Source organism: Pan troglodytes, chromosome 4 (assembly GCF_028858775.2).
Source record: "Pan troglodytes isolate AG18354 chromosome 4, NHGRI_mPanTro3-v2.0_pri, whole genome shotgun sequence".
Lineage (NCBI taxonomy): Eukaryota > Metazoa > Chordata > Mammalia > Primates > Hominidae > Pan > Pan troglodytes.
This window is the reverse complement of record NC_072402.2, coordinates 157,885,759-157,892,937: the sequence shown is the minus strand read 5'-3', so window position 1 is coordinate 157,892,937 and position 7,179 is coordinate 157,885,759.

Here is a 7,179-nt window from a genome sequence, read left to right as displayed (position 1 = left end):
GTGGTGCGCCTGCACGGTGAGTGGCACAGTCAGAGGGCCCCTGGCTGGGGTAGGTGGGAGGGATGTGGAGCCACCTCCGTGGGGAAGACCATGTCCTGCCCCACTTCTTGTAGGACGGCCTGTCTCTCCTCAGCAGTCCTTTCAGGAGGCTTCATTGCTCTTGGCTGGTGCGGGGATTCAGGTTAGGCTGTGAACTCCCTGGTGGGCGGAGATCCCACTGGGACGCGTCTGTGTCCCTCCCCGCGCCGGACACTGGGGCTCACCACAAGATAGGCTACCATGCGGGTTTGCTAATGGAGACGAAGGAGGGGGCAGGGGATGAAGATAGCAGGGGGAGATGCCAGGTAGGGAGAGAGGGAGACAGGAATGGCAAGACAGAGAGGAAGTGCGAGGCCTCAGTAGGAGACAGCCGAGCCCCGCCCGCCGGCCCCAGGCCGACGGGGAGCCGGGATGCCGCGACCTGGCGCGCCCTCTGGTGGCCGGCCTGGCACGGAACGGCCCGGGGTGGCGAAGGAGGGGGGTGAGCCCAGGGGGCCAGGGGGCTGCCCCGGTCCCCACCGCCATCGTCTCTAGGGGTGGCCGAACCTGCCACTACTCCAAGTGTCCGTCCTCTGAGGGAAGCCATCTTAGTAACAACAACAATGAGACTCTCACAAAGACAGTCACAGAGAGACAGCTGAAAGGAGGAAAAGGGCTTTGGAGCCATGACAAGTCTGTTATTAGCATCACAGAGAAAGGCGAGCAAGTCCCCCACCCAAGGTGTTCTCCCCACTGCGACCTGGGTCATCCTTTCATTTGCCTCAAATGACTTATTTCCAGCTTCACGGAGCTACCTGAGTCAGCACCTGCATCTCCACCACCATCATCATCGTCACTGTCTTCATCGCCTCTGGGCTGGACCAGCCCCTGCCTGTGAGCTCCCTGGAGCCAGAGGTGCAAAGTCTGCAATGACACAAAGAGCCAGCACGCTGGGAGGGGCTCTGGAGACCATCTCATTGTTCATTCATTTGTCTATTCAATCCATTTTATTGACCGCTCACTGTGTGCCAGACACATGGGCCCTGGAGATACAGAAGAAACATGTGAGGTCCCTGCCCTCCAGGAATTAAGAAGATAAAGTCAAAAGTGCTGTAAAGAACAACAGGATGATGGGCCAGTATTTGAAGAGGTCGTTTTCAGATGGGGTGGGCAGGGAAGGCATGTCTGAGAAAGGAATCTTTGTGGACACCTTAATGCTTAGGACATGGGGCTGAGAAAAGCAGGCAGAGGAATTTCAGATAACGCCTCAGTTGGTAAAAAGCTAGGGGGATGGTGCAGGCAAGGAATAGAAGGAAGGACAGTGTGGTGGGAGTTTGGTGGTGAGTGAAAGAGGGGCCTGGGGACCGTGAACACTTGAAGGCTGTAGCCGGGCATCTGGCTTGGATTTTGAGGACTGAGGGGACCATTACAGGGCTTTAGGCATGGGGATGGCACGATCCAATTTACATTTTTCATGTCATTCCATCTGCTTCCTGGTGAACACATGATAGGAAGAAGGAATGTGGAAGCAGGGAGACCAGTGAGGTGGTAACTCCAGAAACAAAGAGGTGGCGGCTGATGGGGCGGGTGGGAGGAGCCTGACCCTGGTGGATTTTGGAGGCACAGAAGGCAAACCTGCTGGGGGATTGTCTGGGGGGGACAGGGAGAGCAAAGACTGGGTGCCTTCCTCTTCCCGCCTTCCTCTTCCCGCTTTGCACCCCTTCTGGCCTGAATCATCTCCCTCAGGTAACTAAGAGGAGGGGGCAAAGCACTCCAGACTATGTAGCCAGAGGTCCCCAGGTCCCCAGGGCTATATCTTGGGTCTGTGCAGAAACTAGGGACATGGGGGCCAGAGGTATTTTTAGCCTCCTAGCTCTCTCCTTCTGTCTTCTGCAATCCCTCTCCCCACCCCCTTCCCCCTTCTTCTCTCCTTCTCCCTTCCCTCTCCAGCTCCTTCCCCCACCTCCTGCTCCTCTTTCTCTCTCTCTCTCTCTCTCTCTCTCTCTCTCACACACACACACACACACACACACACACACACACACACACACACGAAGCAGCCTTATCAGGAGGAAGCCTCCAGCAGAGACAAGCGGTCTCCAGGGACAGAGCAGAGGAGCTGACTGAGGAGTTTCCGGAGCAGGGGGAGGCTGACTCCTCTGCCTTCCCCATTCCTTCCAGCTCCCACTGCCTCACCCTCTCGGCTTCCTGCAGCATTTCTCTCCAGACGCGCGCTTCTCAACTGGAGGCCACTTTGTCTTCCTGGGACATTTGGCAATATCTGGAAACATTGTTGGTTGTCATAACTGAGGAGGGGGCAGGGTTGGCATGGAGTGGGTAGAGACCAGAGATGCACAGGACAGCCCCCATAACGAAGAATGATCAGCGCCAACAGTGCTGAGAGCCCTCCCTAGGCTCTGCTGGCAGAGCTGGAAGGGACTGTCCTCTTCCTTGTGGTCCCACTATCACCACACTGGCCACACTGTCCCTGCATTGTCTCTATTGGTCTTCTCAGCCACACTGTGAGGTACACAGTATTATTCACCCAAGGTCATGCAGGCAGTAAGAGGCAGAGCTGGGATTAAGACTGTGAAGCCTGTGGTTTAACTGGCCTCTCTCTACTGAAGGGGTTGTGACAGCCTGTGTCATTGTTATTAGCAATGGGACACGCTGTCTCAAGTGAAGTCTTATTCAGAAGTCCAATGTAAGTCCACTGTGTAAGACAGAGAGCGTAGAACTGCCTAGGGTGAAGCAGTGTGGGAGGGTATGAACCCCCTGGGCCCACCCCTCTTCCCACCTTATGGAGCCCCCAAAAGCCATCTGTCTAGCCTGGCAGGGCCCCTGTGGAGGGCTGCACAGGTTGTGCACTGCAAAACTCTAGGAGAGGCCACTCCCATGGGCTTCTTCGTGGGGCCTGTTGAGGTAAGGCAGAGCTCCTTTAGGGAAGGGTGGCAAATGGGATTTCTCCCATTGCAGACACGTGTTGCTTAGCAGACAAGGTGTCACGGTAGCCTAATAAGGTCTGGAGTAGGAAAGCGGGATGAGAGTGGCTGAGTGGCCAGCATCTGCCTTCCCGGTCCTAAGATATGGAGAATAGAAAATGGAATTGGAGGCCAGGCGCGGTGGCTCACGCCTGTAATCCCAGCACTTTGGGAGGTCGAGGTGGGCAGATCCAGGTCAGGAGATCAAGACCATCCTGGCTAACACGGTGAAACCCCGTCTGTACTAAAAATACAAAACAATTAGCCGGGCGTGGCGGCATGTGCCTGTTGTCCCAGCTACTCAGGAGGCTGAGGCAGGAGAATGGCGTGAACCCAGGAGGCAGAACTGGCAGTGAGCCGAGATCGTGTCACTGCACTCCAGCCTGGGTAACAGAGCAAGACTCCGTCTCAAAAAACAAAAAGAAAAGAAAATGGAATTGGACTAGGAGATATCTTGACACTCCCCACCCTTGCAACTTAGCAGCGACTCAACAATGAAGCTGCCAACCCTCATTCTAAAACCTTACAAGACCTGAGGCTCGTATATACACTAGTCCCCCAGGAAAGCCTTCCCCAACCCTAGAGCCTCTCTCCCCAGAGCCCCATCAGGTTTCCTTTTTGGGGCCTCCTGTTGTTCATCTTTATCTAAACCTGGATTCATGTTTGGGCAGAGAAGCTGTAGTTGAGGTTGTCACCGCCTTCTCAACCCTCTTGGGGAAGGTTTGGGCTAGACCTGGCAGAAGGGGTTGGATAGGGGATGTCCCTCTCCAGGTCTCCCCGTGGAGTGAGACCCTTTCCCCCTGAGTGCCATGGTGGCTCCCCAGGCATCATCAAGCCACCTGGCATCTTGGTGCTTTGACATGAGATCCAGTAGACACCCTGTAAAGGAGGACTGTGGGCACTGCCTGCTCTCTCGGCATGGGCTTCTCCAGCTGCCCTGCACTTGGGCATCTTACAGCCTGGAATAAATCCTCCTGGCCCATGTCCCCTCTGCCTGGACCCAGCTACAGAGTGATTCTGCTGATGCCAGAACTGACTCTTCTGTTCCAACAGGGAGTGGTGCCCTCGGGTCCCAAGAGGGCTGCAGACTGCAGGCCTCCCTGAAGTGAAGATGCAGCAAAGTGGAAGACAGCACACGGAAACCATGCAGCAGCTCCCTCTGGGGAAGAGAAAGAGGGAGCCACGTTGCTCTATACCCTGTGGACTTCTTGCAATATGAACCTTCATGGACCTAAGAAAAATAATAATAAAGGAAAAAATAGCCAGGTGGGCTGGTTCACACCTGGAATCCCAGCACTTTAGGAGGCCGAGGCAAGTGGATGACTTGAGCCTAGGAGTTCCAGACCAGTAACAAGGCAAAACCCTGTCTCTACCAAAAATTATCTGGGTAAGGTGGTGCATGACTGTAGTCTCAGCTCCTTGGGAGGCTGAGATGGGGAGGATCTCTCAAGCCTGGGAAGCTGTGGCTGCAGTGAGCTGTGATCGTGCCACTGCACTTCAACCAGGCCACAGAACGTGTCCCTGTCTCAAAAAGAGAGAGAGAGACAGAAAAAAAGTTTGAGGCTTGGCAGTAGAGCCCTGAATGAGGAAGTGGCCAGTCCAGCAGTGAATACACACTAAGAACGGGCTATGACCATGTGGAAGGGCTCTTGTTCTCAACCCCTTGTGCTGGCCTCAGAAAGGAGATTTTTTTTTTTTTTTTTTTTTTGAGACAGAGTCTTGCTCTGTTGCCCAGGCTAGAGTGCAGTGGCACCATCTCAGCTCACTGCAACCTCTGCCTCCAGGTTCAAGCAATTCTCCGGCCTCAGCCTCCTGAGTAGCTGGGATTATAGGCACCCGCCACCATGCCCGGCTAATGTTTGTATTTTTAGTAGAGTCGGGGTTTCACCATGTTGGCCAGGCTGGTCTCAAACTCTTGACCTCAAGTGATCCAGCTGCCTTGGCTTCCCAAAGTTCTGGGATTACAGGCATGAGCCACTGCACCCAGCCAGGAAGGAGATTAAATTCTGCCTTCCCAGGAAATACTCTGTCTGTGTATTTGTTCATTCAGACAACAAATATTCCTTGAGCTCCTGCTATGTACTGAGCACCGCACTGGGTGCTAGTCAAGGTCCCTGCTTTCCGGGAACAAATAGACTGATGGGGTGGGCAGGGAGCGGGGAATATGGAGGTATAGGCAGGGAAACCGGCCATCAGAGCAGTGGTCAGCATCAGGACAGGGGATCTAAAGGGACTGCCATCAAGGTGGGACATGAGGGGTCAGGAAATGCCTGGAGGTAAGGAGGTGGACACTGGAATCAAAAGAATGAACAAAAAGCCTGGGAGAGTTGGAGTGCGGTGGATAGGGGTGTTCTACGCAGAGGGTGTCCCTGGTGAGAGGCCCAGCTCAGAAAGGGGATTTCTTTCTCTCTCTCTCTTTTTATTTTTATTTTTTATTTATTTAATTTTTTTGAGACCGGGTCTTGCTCCACTGCCCAGGCTGGAGTGCAATGGTGCAATCATGGCTCACTGCAGCCTCAAATGAGAGATAACAGCGTGCTGGCAGTCCTCACAGCCCTCGCTCACTCTCGGGGCCTCCTCTGCCTGGGCTCCCACTTTGGCGGCACTTGAGGAGCCCTTCAGCCCACCACTGCAATGTGGGAGTCCCTGTCTCGGCTGGCCAAGGCTGGAGCCCACTCCCTCAGCTTGCAGGGAGGTGTGGAGGGAGAGGCGCGAGCAGGAACTGGGGCTGCGTGCGGATGCGTGCGGCGCTTGCGGGCCAGCTGGAGTTGCGGGTGGGCGTGGGCTTGGCGGGCCCGCACTGGGAGCCGCTGGCAGGCCCGGCTGGCCCCGGGCAATGAGGGACTTAGCACCTGGGCCAGCGGCTGCGGAGGGTGTACTGGGTCCCCCAGCAGTGCCAGCCCACCAGCACTGCGCTTGATTTCTCGCCAGGCCTTAGCTGCCTTCCCATGGGGCAGGGCTCGGGACCTGCAGCCCGCCATGCCGGAGCCTTCCCCCGCCTCCGTGGGCTCCTGCGCAGCCCGAGCCTCCCTGACGAGCGCCGCCCCCTGCCCCACGGCGCCCAGTCCCATCGACCACCCAAGGGCTGAGGAGTGCGAGCGCATGGCGTGTGACTGGCAGGCAGCTCCACCTGCAACCCTGGTGCGGGATCCACTGGGTGAAGCCAGCTGGGCTCCTGAGTCTGGTGGGGAGGTGGAGAATCTTTATGTCTAGCTCAGGGATTGTAAAAACACGAATCGGCACTCTGTATCTAGCTCAAGGTTTGTAAACACACCAATCAGCACCCTGTGTCTAGCTCAGGGTTTGTGAGTGCACCAATCGACACTGTATCTAGCTGCTCTGGTGGGGCCTTGGAGAACCTTTGTGTGGATACTCTGTATCTAACTAATCTGATGGGGATGAGGAGAACCTTTGTATCTAGCTCAGGGATTGTAAACGCACCAATCAGCACCCTGTCAAAACAGGCCACTGGGCTCTACCAATCAGCAGGATGTGGGTGGGGCCAGATAAGAGAATAAAAGCAGGCTGCCTGAGCCAGCAGTGGCAACCTGCTCTGTCGGGTCCCTTTCCACACTTTGGAAGCCTTGTTCTTTTGCTCTTTGCAATAAATCTTGCTACTGCTCACTCTTTGGGTCCACACTGCGTTTATGAGCTGTAACACTCACCGTGAAAGTCTGCAGCTTCACTCCTGAAGCCAGCGAGACCACGAGCCCACCGGGAGGAACGAACAACTCCAGACGTGCCACCTTAAGAGCCGTAACACTCACAGTGAAAGTCTGCAGCTTCACACCTGAGCCAGCAAGACCACAAACCCACCAGAAGGAAGAAACTCTGAACACATCCGAACATCAGAAGGAACAAACTCCAGGCGTGCCACCTTAAGAGCTGTAACACTCACTGCGAGGGTCCGCGACTTCATTCTTGAAGTCAGTGAGACCAAGAACCCACCAATTCCGGACACACAATCTCCCAGGCTTAAGCAATCCTCCTGCCTCAGCTTCCCAAGTAGTTGGGACTACAGGTGTGTATCCCACCATGCCTGGCTTATTTTTTATTTTTTGTAGAGACGGGGTCTCACTATGTTGCTCAGGCTGGTCTCAAACTCCTGACTTCAAGCAATCCTCCCACCTCAGCCTCCCAAAGTGCTGGGATTACAGGTAGGAGCCATCAACCCCAGCGT